Below are 11,954 nucleotides of genomic sequence, written 5' to 3' on the forward strand. Positions count from 1 at the left end.
GCAGGTGGGGGGGGGGGGCTGAAGGGACTGGGGTACTCTGGAGGCAGGAGCGCAGAGCGACGGGGCCCACCAGGGGCCGGGCCCGGTCTTGCTGCACACCTGCTAGCCCCGGTGGGGGGACTGGACGCCACCATCTTGTGGCTGTGGGCGCTGCCATCGTTGATGGTGGGGAAGTCAATCAGCATATTCCCTCCTTATTGGCCATGGGTGCTGCCATCTTTGACTTTGTGAGGATCAATTAGCATATTCCCTCTTTATTAGATAAGATACTTTTTAAAGAAGGACAAATAAATATAAAAGAAATTAGGTACTTTTGTATTAGGAGGAACTCACAACATACAACTTAAAAGAATATTCATATTTGACCTAGCAACAACTTGTGCAGGTTCCGGTAGGTGACAGACACTGGTGAGCAGGGCTCTTGACCCAGGGTGAGAAGCTGTCTATTCTAATTCTGAATGTCCCCCAAATTCATTGGGAACCCTTGGGTGGGCCAGGAACCACTCAGAACTCATTTCCTTGCCTGTTCAGAGGAGGCGCTCACACAAGCCTTCCCCCACAGAGCGCCACATGAATGGTTCAGACCATAGCCATGCAGGACTGTATGTGCCCCAATCTGCTTTGTCCTCATTTGTTTGTCTAATCTGGATTAGATTTCCCACTGAACTGGAGATTGAACAAACTTATAAAAGCCAGGCTCATTTCCCATTTTCCTCTACTGATTTTTTTCTTATAGAAAAATGGAAGTTACTTTAGACTCCTAAGAAATGCAGTGAAACACTGGAGTTCAGCCTCCACTTCGCCGGTGTTGTTGTTGACTTGCTGAATGATCTGGGGCTACAAGCATTTAACCAGAAGTTCACAAGTGGGTATTGACGTGCTGCACCACACATATGAGGATGGGACCGAGTGACCCTTTAGGGGCACATGCTGTGACTGGTTGTCTATTCTAGGGGGCATCCTTTTAACGCAAACAACATAGCCTCAATGGCTGAGCAAGGTGTTGAGGGCTACTTAACTGGACTTGCACCACCCTTAAATTAATCACAGATGAGCAGGGTGAACATCTCTGCAAGGAGAGGGTGCACTCAGAGGAAAAGGATAGAATTCAGGACACAATTATTTAGAACAAAGAAATATACTTGCCTATTTACTGTACTTAACTCATCTGGATCTCATTAAAGCTCATAGCACTCAGGCTTAAACCAAGAATCAACATCTAATGTAGTGGGGAAGAGGGTATCATATATAGACAAAAGCTATCAGATTTTACGTCATTAGTTGATGCAGATAATACAAATAAGAATATTAATAGCATGTGTTTTATTAAGCACATGCTCTGTGCCCAAAATTTTATGCAATGCAATCCTCATGGCAAACTTGTGCGTAGGAAAGTGAGACCGAGAGAAGGTTAGAACTCGTTAGCCTATGGCTATACAACGGTTGCTGCTCTGTGGTTTAAACCCAGGTATAAACTCCTAACCACTAAAATTATTTTCTTGGTGTCTTTGAGCAGGAAACTGAATTATAACACCAGTTTCAGTGTGCTGTGTAGACAGATAAGGGAGGTGCTGCCCAAGTCTCAGATTGACTCTCAATGCCCGTCAGGGATGAGGAGGAGAATCAGAGATGTGACTGTGATTACCACGAGGATTAGGGTGAAAATAGAGAGAATCCTCCAATAACTGCTTCAAAAGTATAACCAAGGACTATGCCAGGTTGGCGAACTGAGGCCAGCAATGACCAGCGGTGGCCTGTCATTGAACTTGGTGCTGCTGGAGAACACCTCCGTGTGTCTGCAGAGCTCAGCTAGAGGTGGCAATGGTTTTGAGGGCAGCTGGGAGCAGCACTCAGCAAAAGTGTCACCTAGGTGAACATTACCTTTGGAGCGCCCTTGTGCTCTCCCTCACCAGAAAGTAGTCCTGAGACTCTTCCCGCTGTGAGCCCTTGATCGACAGGTTTCTGCTTTTGCTCAAAATTAAGCCTCAGTGAAAAGAACATACTTTGAAGGCCTGGGGGACAGACTTGGGTTCAAATATCTTTCTGGGTTTGGACTTTTGGCAAGTTACTTAATATTTCTGGGCCTCAATTTCTGGATCTATGCAATGGGAAATAATGCTCCACTTAACAACAAGGATACATTCTAAGAAATAAGTCCTTAAGTGATTTCATCATTATGGGGACATCATTGAGTACACTTACACAAACCTAGATGATATCGCCTACTACACAGCTGGGCTATGATATACAACTGTCATTGACCAAAAAGTTGCTATGTAGCTCATGACCATAATTCCTGTTGTGTAGTGTTGCCTCAAGGATTATAGATAATGCACAACAGCTATTATTATTATTATCTGATAGCGATTTAGGTTTAACCATTTTCAAGGGCAATTTTCCTTTATAAAGAGTACAGGAGGCTTTCCCTGAAGATTCTGAAGATACTTCCCATCCTCTCCCCTGTAAATGCCCTCTTCTACTGAAATCACAGACTGAAACGGTCCCCAGCTACCCGGGCCTTTGCTTAGGCTCCACTTCAGACCACACTGCTGGTTTGCCTTGTTTTGAATTTTTGAGAGAGTGAAAAGGGGGGTGAGATAAGAAGAGGGACTTGGAAGATCTTCTCCAGACCACATGAGAGAAGTTAGAAGAAGATAAATGAAGGAAGCATCTTCGATCTCCCAAAGCAAACATCCAAACAATTTAGAGTTTACTAAGTAGGGACTAAGAGAAGAGATGAAAAAGGCATCTAGAAATTACACCTGCTGGATTATTAAGTGCTTTTGTTAGGCCTCAGTGATTGCTTCTAGGAGTCTTCAGAGCACATGCAGGGATTCCCCAAATGGGGCTTTGATGTTTGCAGTGCAGCATGGCGCCTGATCCCAGCTCTCTTAGCAGAGACAGAGCCTGCCTTCAGTTGCAGACGGACTGTAATTTAGGCCGCCTTTATGAGACAATTACATGGAATTGCATATAAACACTGGTCAGACGCTGTTCTCTCCCATCACAGATGCTTCTCCTGTTTTTTATTTATTAGCTGGATGGATTTAATTATAAAAATCTATTGGGTAATTATCATCATGCTTGGCCCAAAGAAAGTGGTAAAGCAAAATTAAATACACAGTGTACAAATCAACAAATTTTGAGCACTTAGAATAAAATAAAATTCTCCAAATAAAAATAAGCAAAGGTTTCACTAATTTCTGCCCATGAGAAATCCCCAGTGGAGTAAGGAATACAGACATGTGCAGAAATGGTTATAATAAAGTGCTATGTATAGAGATAGGCATGGGCTGTTTTAGAGCACTAGAGAGGACCTCTGGGATGGCAGCCAGGAAGATGAGTGTGAAGAGTGAAGGGAGTTGGCCTGGTGAAGGGAAGGGGAGGGGAAGAAGGTCTTCTGCCCAGAGCTAGAGTGTGAGCAGAAGCAAGAAGCAACAAGGACTTGCATGAGTTTCTCATTGGCTGGGGATGACATGCCAGCAGGGAAGAGTGAGTGAATCAGCAGGAGGGCCCTGTTTATGACCAGGTAGTAAGCAAAAGGAGCCAGGGGCCATGCAGAGTCTGCTTGTTGTCAGCCCCCTGCCCCAACCAGTGCCTCCTGATGAATACCTGCCAAGTCCTTTGACCTTACCCCAGATGCAAGAGGAGAGTATTTTTCAAAATGGAGCAACATGGTTATATCTTATTTTTTATATGGAGATCACCAGATAGGAAGGGTTTCCATCAGAATTAACTTCTTAAAACCACAATTCTACATGTGAGGATGTTCATTTATTCATTTTACTTACCCTTAAATATTTACTTATTTGAGAGAGAAAAACATCAATTTGTTGTTCTACTTATTTATGCATTCATTGGTTGCTTCTTGTACGTACATATCCTGATTGTGGTTCAAATCTGCAACCTTGGCCTATCAGGATGATGCTCTAACCAATTAAGCTACCTGGCCAGGCCTTATTTATTCTTTTAATTAATATGTATTGAATATTCACTAGGTGCAGATGACCTAGATTCAGAAGAATCAGAAATAAACAGACATAAATCCTTGCTCTCCAGGTAACAAACAAACACATAAATAAAATACAGTTACATAGTCTGTTAGAAGGTGGCAAGGACAAGAGAGAAAAATAAAACAGGGAAGGGATTAGGGAGAGGGCAGCAACAGAAGGGCAAGCCAGAGGAGTTGCTATTTTTTAAGAAAAATGATCATAGGTCACTGTGATTTTTGGCATTTAAAAAATGAGGGACAGCTATGAAAAATAAATAAAACTTAGCTCCATTTCTCTCTACTGAAAAGATAAACAAGGATGAAAGTGAGATGGTCAGATAAGATCTCACTAGTAAAGTAGAATTTGATCAGAGACCTGGAAAGGGCCCCTTGATGCCTGCTGATATCTGGGGAAATGCAAAGGCCCTGAGGCTAGAGCAAGCCTAGCTGTTGGGAGGAGAGTTGGGAGGGCAGAATGCCTGGAGCAAAATGAAGGTAGAACAGTGGTACTGATCGACCAGCAGCAGCAACATCACCTGAACTTGTAAGAAATGAAAATTCTTACACTCCTAATGCAGAGCTATGTATAAATCAGAAACTCCAGGGAGGCCTGAGAGGGTGAGACCCAGAATCTTCCAGGTGATCCTGCTGCCGGCTTATATCTGAGAACCACTGTCTTAGAACTAGGTCCTAAGATCTCCTTTCTACCTAGAGCACCTCTTCTAGGTGATCTCCCCACTTTCCATAGGTACAGATGCCTTCTGTGTGTAGTATTGGGGAGGAAGAAGTTTTATTCTACCCTCCAGGTTCTTCAGGCTGGTCTAAGAGTTCAATGGCTGTGAGACAGTAACAGGAGATCGGGAGAACTCATGTAAATGGAGCCCTAAAGAAAATGTCCAAAGCAAGCAACTTTTATACTTTTTATGCAATGAAACAATGAATTTGTGGGTATTTGATGGACAAAGAAATGTAGGTTTGGGCGCTAATTAGTAAGAATGTTTTCTCTTGGGATAGTAAGTTAGTAAAAGGCAACAAGGTTTGTGTTCAGGCGTCTCTGTCCTGCATCCTCTATCTCTAGTCGTAAGGCTGTCTCTCCTCCTGGTGCAGGGAGGGTAACTTTCACATGAAAGATTTATTTCCTGTTCTCAGAGGGACAGAGGAGGGTCAGAGTGCCCTTCTTGTACCAGATGCTTCTTAAGAAATTTTAATTTGAAATAATCAGTATGCCATTTTGGCATATTTGGGAGCAGCCTGCTACTAGACATTCCCAACATTTAAAATTTTCCACCCAGATATTTCTTTGAGTTCTGATCTTGTGTATCCAATCCCATCTCAGCAAGTACCCTAGCCAGCTTCCTATTGGTGAAGTCAGAACCCTAGAAATGTGCTACACAAAACTCTAGTTTGTAACGTGGACTAGAATGTATTCCTTGCTGTTATAATTTGGGGGTAGGAGTGATTTGTACTTGGTTGCAGGAGACATCATCACACCACTCCATGATAGCTTCCAGCCCCATCTCACCTCCAAGAGACTGACTTGCCTTTTCTTCCTACAACACGGGGGCCTGTGTCTGTCAAATCCTGGGGCTGTTCCTCCCTCGCTGACTCATCATTTTAATACATCCTTGTTGCTTCCTTAAGAAATTGATTGATTGATGTTACTTGTACATAATACTTCACACTTTTCATAGTTACAAATGAAAAAGAAATATTTGCGGAAAATATTTTCATTCAATTTCACAACTATTTCTGTCTTAGCCCCCTTTTGTAATGGGCAAAAGGCCAACAGATAAATAACGAGTATTGAGTTCCAGTTGAGAGACATTGTGCGAGGCACTATAAGGGATGTGAGGCCTCCAAATACTGGACAATTGGAAGATGAGTGAGGATTAGCAATGCAGACTCTGAAGTCAGACTGCCCAAGTTTGGTAACTGGTTGTTGCCTACTTACCATCTGTAGAACCTTAGGTGGGCTATAACTCTCTCCCTGTGCCTCCATCCTCTCCCCGCAAATGGGGTTACCAAGAGTACAGCTTATGGGGCTGCTGGGAAGATCACATCAGTTATTATATGTAAAGCACATAATCAGTATCTGGCACTTAGTAAGTGCCAAGTGTTAACTAGTAAATAAACAGAAAGGGTTTGGTGAGAGAGGGAATCTATGTACTTGTGTGTATCTATAATGTATATCATTTTATACTATGGTGCTCACTATAATAAAACTGCTCCCAGGGGCTCCAAATTACATTAATTAGCTTGTGATGTTTTGATAGATCCTTCTCTGTGTTTCAGAAAGACTTGCCCTGGGTTTTTGTTGCCATGCGTTGAGGCAGTCTAAACCATGATTCCCAACCAGGAAAGAATAATAAGCAATAATCTAATATAATGAGAACATAACAAGATTATAAAACATAGCTATTAAGATGACATTGCTATTATAAAAATAACGAAATAAAGCACAGCTATTAAATGAGTTCTTCATATACCCTAAGGACCATGGTTTCAAGTACTTACTCAGGCTATAAGGGAAGCTGAAATTCTTCCTTTTTGATTGAAGTGGTTCATCATTGTTCTTTCATTGACCTGGGAGAAGGAGAAAAAGGATTGGGTATAAAAATGGAATAGGAGTCACTTAAAACCAGTCAAGCACTATAACCTTCCCCAAAGGGGTCTTTGTTTATTCTTTTGTAAAAAAAAAATAAAATGTATTTTTATTGATTTCAGAGAGGAAGGGAGAGGGAGAGATAGAAACATCAAAAATGAGAGTCATTGATCCCACGCTCAACCACTGAGCAACACTGGCCAGTCTATTCTTAAAACTGGTGGAGTGTGGAGGGAAAAGATGCCAGTATTATTCTCTAGAAAGATAGGAAATAGGATGTAAATATTTGTCCATAGGGTGCAGTTTAGGAACCAAGGGACAATATAGCTTACTGTCGAACTCCAACTGCGCTTCATTCACTCTATAATTAATAGTTGTTGCCGAAACCGGTTTGGCTCAGTGGATAGAGCGTCGGCCTGCGGACTGAAAGGTCCCAGGTTCGATTCCGGTCAAGGGCATGTACCTGGGTTGCAGGTGCATCCCCAGTAGGGGATGTGCAGGAGGCAGCTGATCGATGTCTCTCTCTCATCGATGTTTCTAACTTTCTATCTCTCTCCCTTCCTCTCTGTAAAAAAATCAATAAAATATATTTAAAAAAAAATAGTTGTATGTAAAGGAACTTAGTGGCCATTCTCACTGTGAGTGCACACATACATACATATACATATACATACATACATACATACACATACATATACGTACATACACATACATACCATGTGGTAGTCCAACCATGGAAGGTAATGCTCAGGATCTCAAAAGAATGACTCTGGGTTCAAATGTGATTGTTGTCTCAGTACATTGCTTCCTTTTTTAAATCCCAGGTTCCTCATCTGTAGAAAGGGATAAAAATAGTGTCCACCTCAAGAACATCTTGTACTGATCCAGTTAACGAATGTTTGGAAAGTTCTTAGGACTGTGCCTAGTCCAGATTATATACTCAAATAATGTTAGCTATGAGTTGTTATCAGTTGTATGGTTTGGGGAATAATGTGTTGAATCCATAGTTTTCATAAGGCTGAAGAAAGATATTATTACCAGGCCTCTTTTAAAGGTGAAGAAATGGGTACCCAAAAGTCAAGAGACTCAAGGTCACATGAAGCCTTCAGACCAGGGCCTGGTTACTGTCTCCTAGGAAAGGATTGTGCAGTCCAGACTCAGATCCGTGCTCCTGATGGCACCTGTCCTCAGCAAGGCAGATACGCAAAGGCACAAGTGACAGCCATTTTTTTCCCACCCACAGTGGCACTCTGGCCAAGATTTGAGCTGAGGAATCTCCTCTTAATTGCCCCATATACTGCCCAGAGCTTGTCAGGAAAGCTATGACTTCAGATCTCAGAGTTAAGAACTTGGTACTTTTATTTATAGAGTGCATACTTTTTGCTATCCAACTTTGAGCATAAAAAATCACATTAATTTACTTTTCTAAACCCACTTAAATCTTGATTACATCCTTGCCCACCAAGGAGGTAGGAATTTACTCATTCTTTCCTCTTCCCTGGCTCACATTGTACCTCACGACAAGAAAAAGGTCTCTTGTCATCAATCCAGACTAGTTGCCACTGAGATGCTCAGTATCCAAGAATTTGAGGTCCATTTAAAGCCAAAGACCCCTTCCCTCCTGGCTGAACCCCAAGATCCTTTGCCTAAGACACACCTTTTAAAACTTAGTACCCTCATCCAGCGTCCACATGCTGGACCATCTGCTGACAGATGCCTTCTTGAGGCATGTAGACAGTTGTTACCCCTTCCCTTCTTCTGGGGGCTGCTATGGCCTTTTCCGGTCCCTTTTTAGACCCCACTCTTAAGCCACAGACCACCTCTCCTGTCTTTGAGAGTTCAGCTCTTTTCAAAACAAAGATCCCTAATTGTGTGGAGAGAAGCAAGGAGAGCCCCAGGTATTCAGGTCTTAAATCCTGCTTGCCTTCTGCAAGGGCAAAAGGAAAAGTATTTCTCTTTCTTTCTGAAACTTCTCCAGCCATGAAAGCAAAACACGAAGGTGAATGTCCAGAAACCAGCCTGCCATTTGCGTGTTGGTTTTTGTCTTGTTGTTGTTGTTTTCAGTTAGATTCTTCAAAAAGTATCAAACTGGAGCTGAAAATGGAAACACTATCTTCTTTCATCACAACTGCATGTTAAGGCAGGCAGATGGACCAACACTTTGCAAAGATCCTTTGATTCTTTATGCCTTTACAAGTAACTGCCTGCATTCCCTGTGGCCACATTGGCTGCTCTGTGGAAAGCAGACCGTTACAGACTTCTGACCCGCAAAGCTTGTCCATCCATCAACTCCAAGGATCACAACTGTTGAAACAGAGAACATATTTTCTCTATATTTTCATTAACTTCTAAATAAATTAAGTTTGAATTTTATCTTATTTATCAAGTTTTACCATGGCCTATTTCTCTTAGTGCTTAAATTCTACAAATAAGGTTTTTCTTCCCGGAATTGTTAGTCATTCTCTGTCTTGTCACCAAACACAAAAGGCTTAGGGCAGCGGTTCTCAACCTTTGGTTCGCGACCCCTTTGGGGGTCGAATGACCCTTTCACAGGGGTTGCCTAAAACCATCCTGCATATCAGATATTTACATTACAATTCATAACAGTTATGAAGTAGCAACAAAAATAATTTTATGGTTGGGGGTCACCACAGCATGAGGAACTGTATCAAAGGGTCGCAGCATTAGGGAGGTTGAGAACCACTGGCTTAGGGGGTAAAAAGATCCTGTGCCATATACTAACCCAGGTCTCATGGGGAAACAGTGAGAAGAAAACACAGGGTTTTAGCATATTCAGCCAGGCCCTGTTCTAAATGATTCACATATACTGATTCCCTTAATCCTCATAGCAACCCTATGAGATAGACAGTGTTCTTATCCCTGTTTCCTAGATAAGAAAAGTGAGGCACAGAGAAACTTGCCCAAGGTTGCACAGGTAGCAGGTGGCCCAGGCAATATGTAAGCCCAGGCAGTCTGAAATCGGTCTGTGACCTTATCATGGGGCTATGAATACCCATTGTGGGGAAGAGTTAGGAAGGAAATAAATGATAATGATACAAAGAGTACCTGGGAGAGGCCTTTTCCCAGGTGTTGAGCAGGGAAGGTTATCTAGGAGGCAGCCTTCGAGTTAAAGAGCTGAAGGATGACAAGGAGCTAGCTATCCAGAGTGGGGTGTGAGGGTGGAAGGGCATTCAGGCCAGGAAGAATGAGAAATACAAAAGCAAAGAGAAGAGTTGTGCAAGGGCAGAAAGGTGGCCTGTGTGGCAAAGTACAGAGGGACAGGGAGATTAACACATGAGGAAGATGGAGAGGATGCTTCAAGAGCAATGAGAAGCCATCGACAATGGTTAAGTTGTGCAGGGACATGATCTGCGTTGTTTGTAAAGTCACTGGCTGCTGGGTAGCAAGGAGATGAGTGAGAACCTGGGATACAGGGATTTGGAAAGGGAGCTGGGCACAGAAGGTGAGTGGACCCTGTTGGGGCCAGGTGGCAAAAGATAAGGCTGGATGGATAAGGGAGGTTTGGTGCTCAGGCCATTCTGCTATCTGAAGAACTGTGGACTTTATTTCTAAGAGCCAGGGAAGTCCAGAACAGGTTTAAGTGAAGAAGTTCTATGACCAGATCTGAGTTTTAGGGGAGTTACTCCAGCTAGTGTGGAGAAAGCGCTTCAGAGACAAGACCTAGTCAGGAAGCTGCTGGGGACTGTTGCAAGGTGATGTGCATAGAAGGCTAGGGCAGGGGTTGCTCATCTACACAGGTTAACCAACCCAGGTGCTGCTGGAGCAAGTCAGATAAGGGGCTGCTCTTAACGAACTGTCCAGAGCTATTTATGAGGACTGTTTGGTGACCACCTGAACATGGGGAATGAGTGAATGGAAGGTGATAAAAGACCCCTCCATCCCTACTTCTGGCTTGTGGCAGTTGGACAGATGCTCTGTCTTGAGATAGGACACCTGGACTTCCGGTGGGACAGGTTCAGTTTAGCACATATTGAGACTTCCAGTGGCCAAATGGAAAAGCAGCAGGTGAATGGAAGCCAGTGACTCTTCTAAAGGTGGGAACTGAATATCTGAAGAGAAATGGTAGGTTTGAACATTTCCTCAATCACCCCCTACTAAGTGTTGCAGTCACAACAAACCAGCACTGGAAACAGTCTGCATCCAAAGAAATAACACTCCCTTGAGGGCCTCAGGACAGGAGGAAATGGGCTTCAATTGCCTTTTGAAAGAATTGGACTTAGCATTGGCACAGTCCTCAAGGGCTCCAAAAACGCAGACACATCCCGTGCAGAAACAGCTTACCCTGACTCAGATCCCGAGAATCATGTGGAGTCCCCAGTCACCAGCATGTGATCAAGACAGTTTGAACTAAGACAGGCAGTTCTAACCCCACGTGTTCACCTTCACCTCCAACACTGACTGTACACTGAGTTTCTCTTTATTGACTGTGAGATCTCTTGACCTCTCAAAATTTTACTTCAGAGATCTTTAGAGAAGAACACACAGTGGGTGTGCTCTGGGAGATAGGACTGGGAGGTTTCTTATTATTACAAAGTTTGTAAGTTTTCACTCCTGCCAGTGCCCTGGAAATCATGGTGCTAGATTGGCCAGGGTCTCCTTCAGCTACGGTGAGAGGACAACCTATCTCACCCTTGAATAGTGGATGGATGATGAATGGATGGATGCTGGGAAATTCAGCCATGTATGAACTCTAAAAATTTTACCCCTGAGACAAGCTAGCTTTTGCCCCTTTGCTAAGCAGTGCCCCTTGTCTACTTCCCCTTTATTTTGTCAACTGTGTTTTGACAATTCATGGGGGAAAAAATGTGTCTGGGGCAAATTGAGCTACTGAAGCAATAAACATTTAGGCTTGCCATGTGAATTGAGTTATTGTTCTTGGTAGGGATATTCTCCCAGTTTGTTTCTTTTTTTTTTTTGCAAAGCATACTTGTCAGGTTGTCCTCCCCCGGAAATGGAAGTCTTCTTTCTCCAGTAATTGTTGCGAATCCCTGACAATAGTTACCTCACAGGAACTTCTATTCCCAAAGAGTTGAGGGAGATTAAAAATCAAGAAAATTGGGCTAGCTCAGGGGCGCTACACCTTCAGCCAAGCGCAGCCAAAGTCGCCTCTTTCTCTGGCTCACGGGGTGGGGATTTTCTGTATGTTTTTGGTTGTGTGTGAGTGTCGTCCGTGTTAGAGCCCCTTCTCTTCCTCCCGCACAGCCTCTCCAGGCCCGCAGCCTCCTTCAGGACCTAACTTTGTCCCCACTTGCGTGTGCCGCCAGCCCGGAGTGACCGGATTCCAGGCTCTGGGAGGCCGCGGCCGGCCTAGCGCGGGCGGGCTCATTGTTGTCCGGTGCT

The 11,954-nt window shown here is 43.5% G+C and overlaps 1 protein-coding gene across 2 annotated transcripts in view; it reads left to right on the top strand.

The window, feature by feature from the left end:
- Nucleotides 1-11,954, top strand: part of FRMD4A (FERM domain containing 4A) — a 337,605-nt gene that overhangs the window by 86,315 nt on the left and 239,336 nt on the right. The window lies entirely within an intron of this gene.

The sequence above is a fragment of the Myotis davidii genome, unplaced genomic scaffold (genome assembly GCF_000327345.1).
Source record: "Myotis davidii unplaced genomic scaffold, ASM32734v1 scaffold660, whole genome shotgun sequence".
Taxonomy (NCBI): domain Eukaryota; kingdom Metazoa; phylum Chordata; class Mammalia; order Chiroptera; family Vespertilionidae; genus Myotis; species Myotis davidii.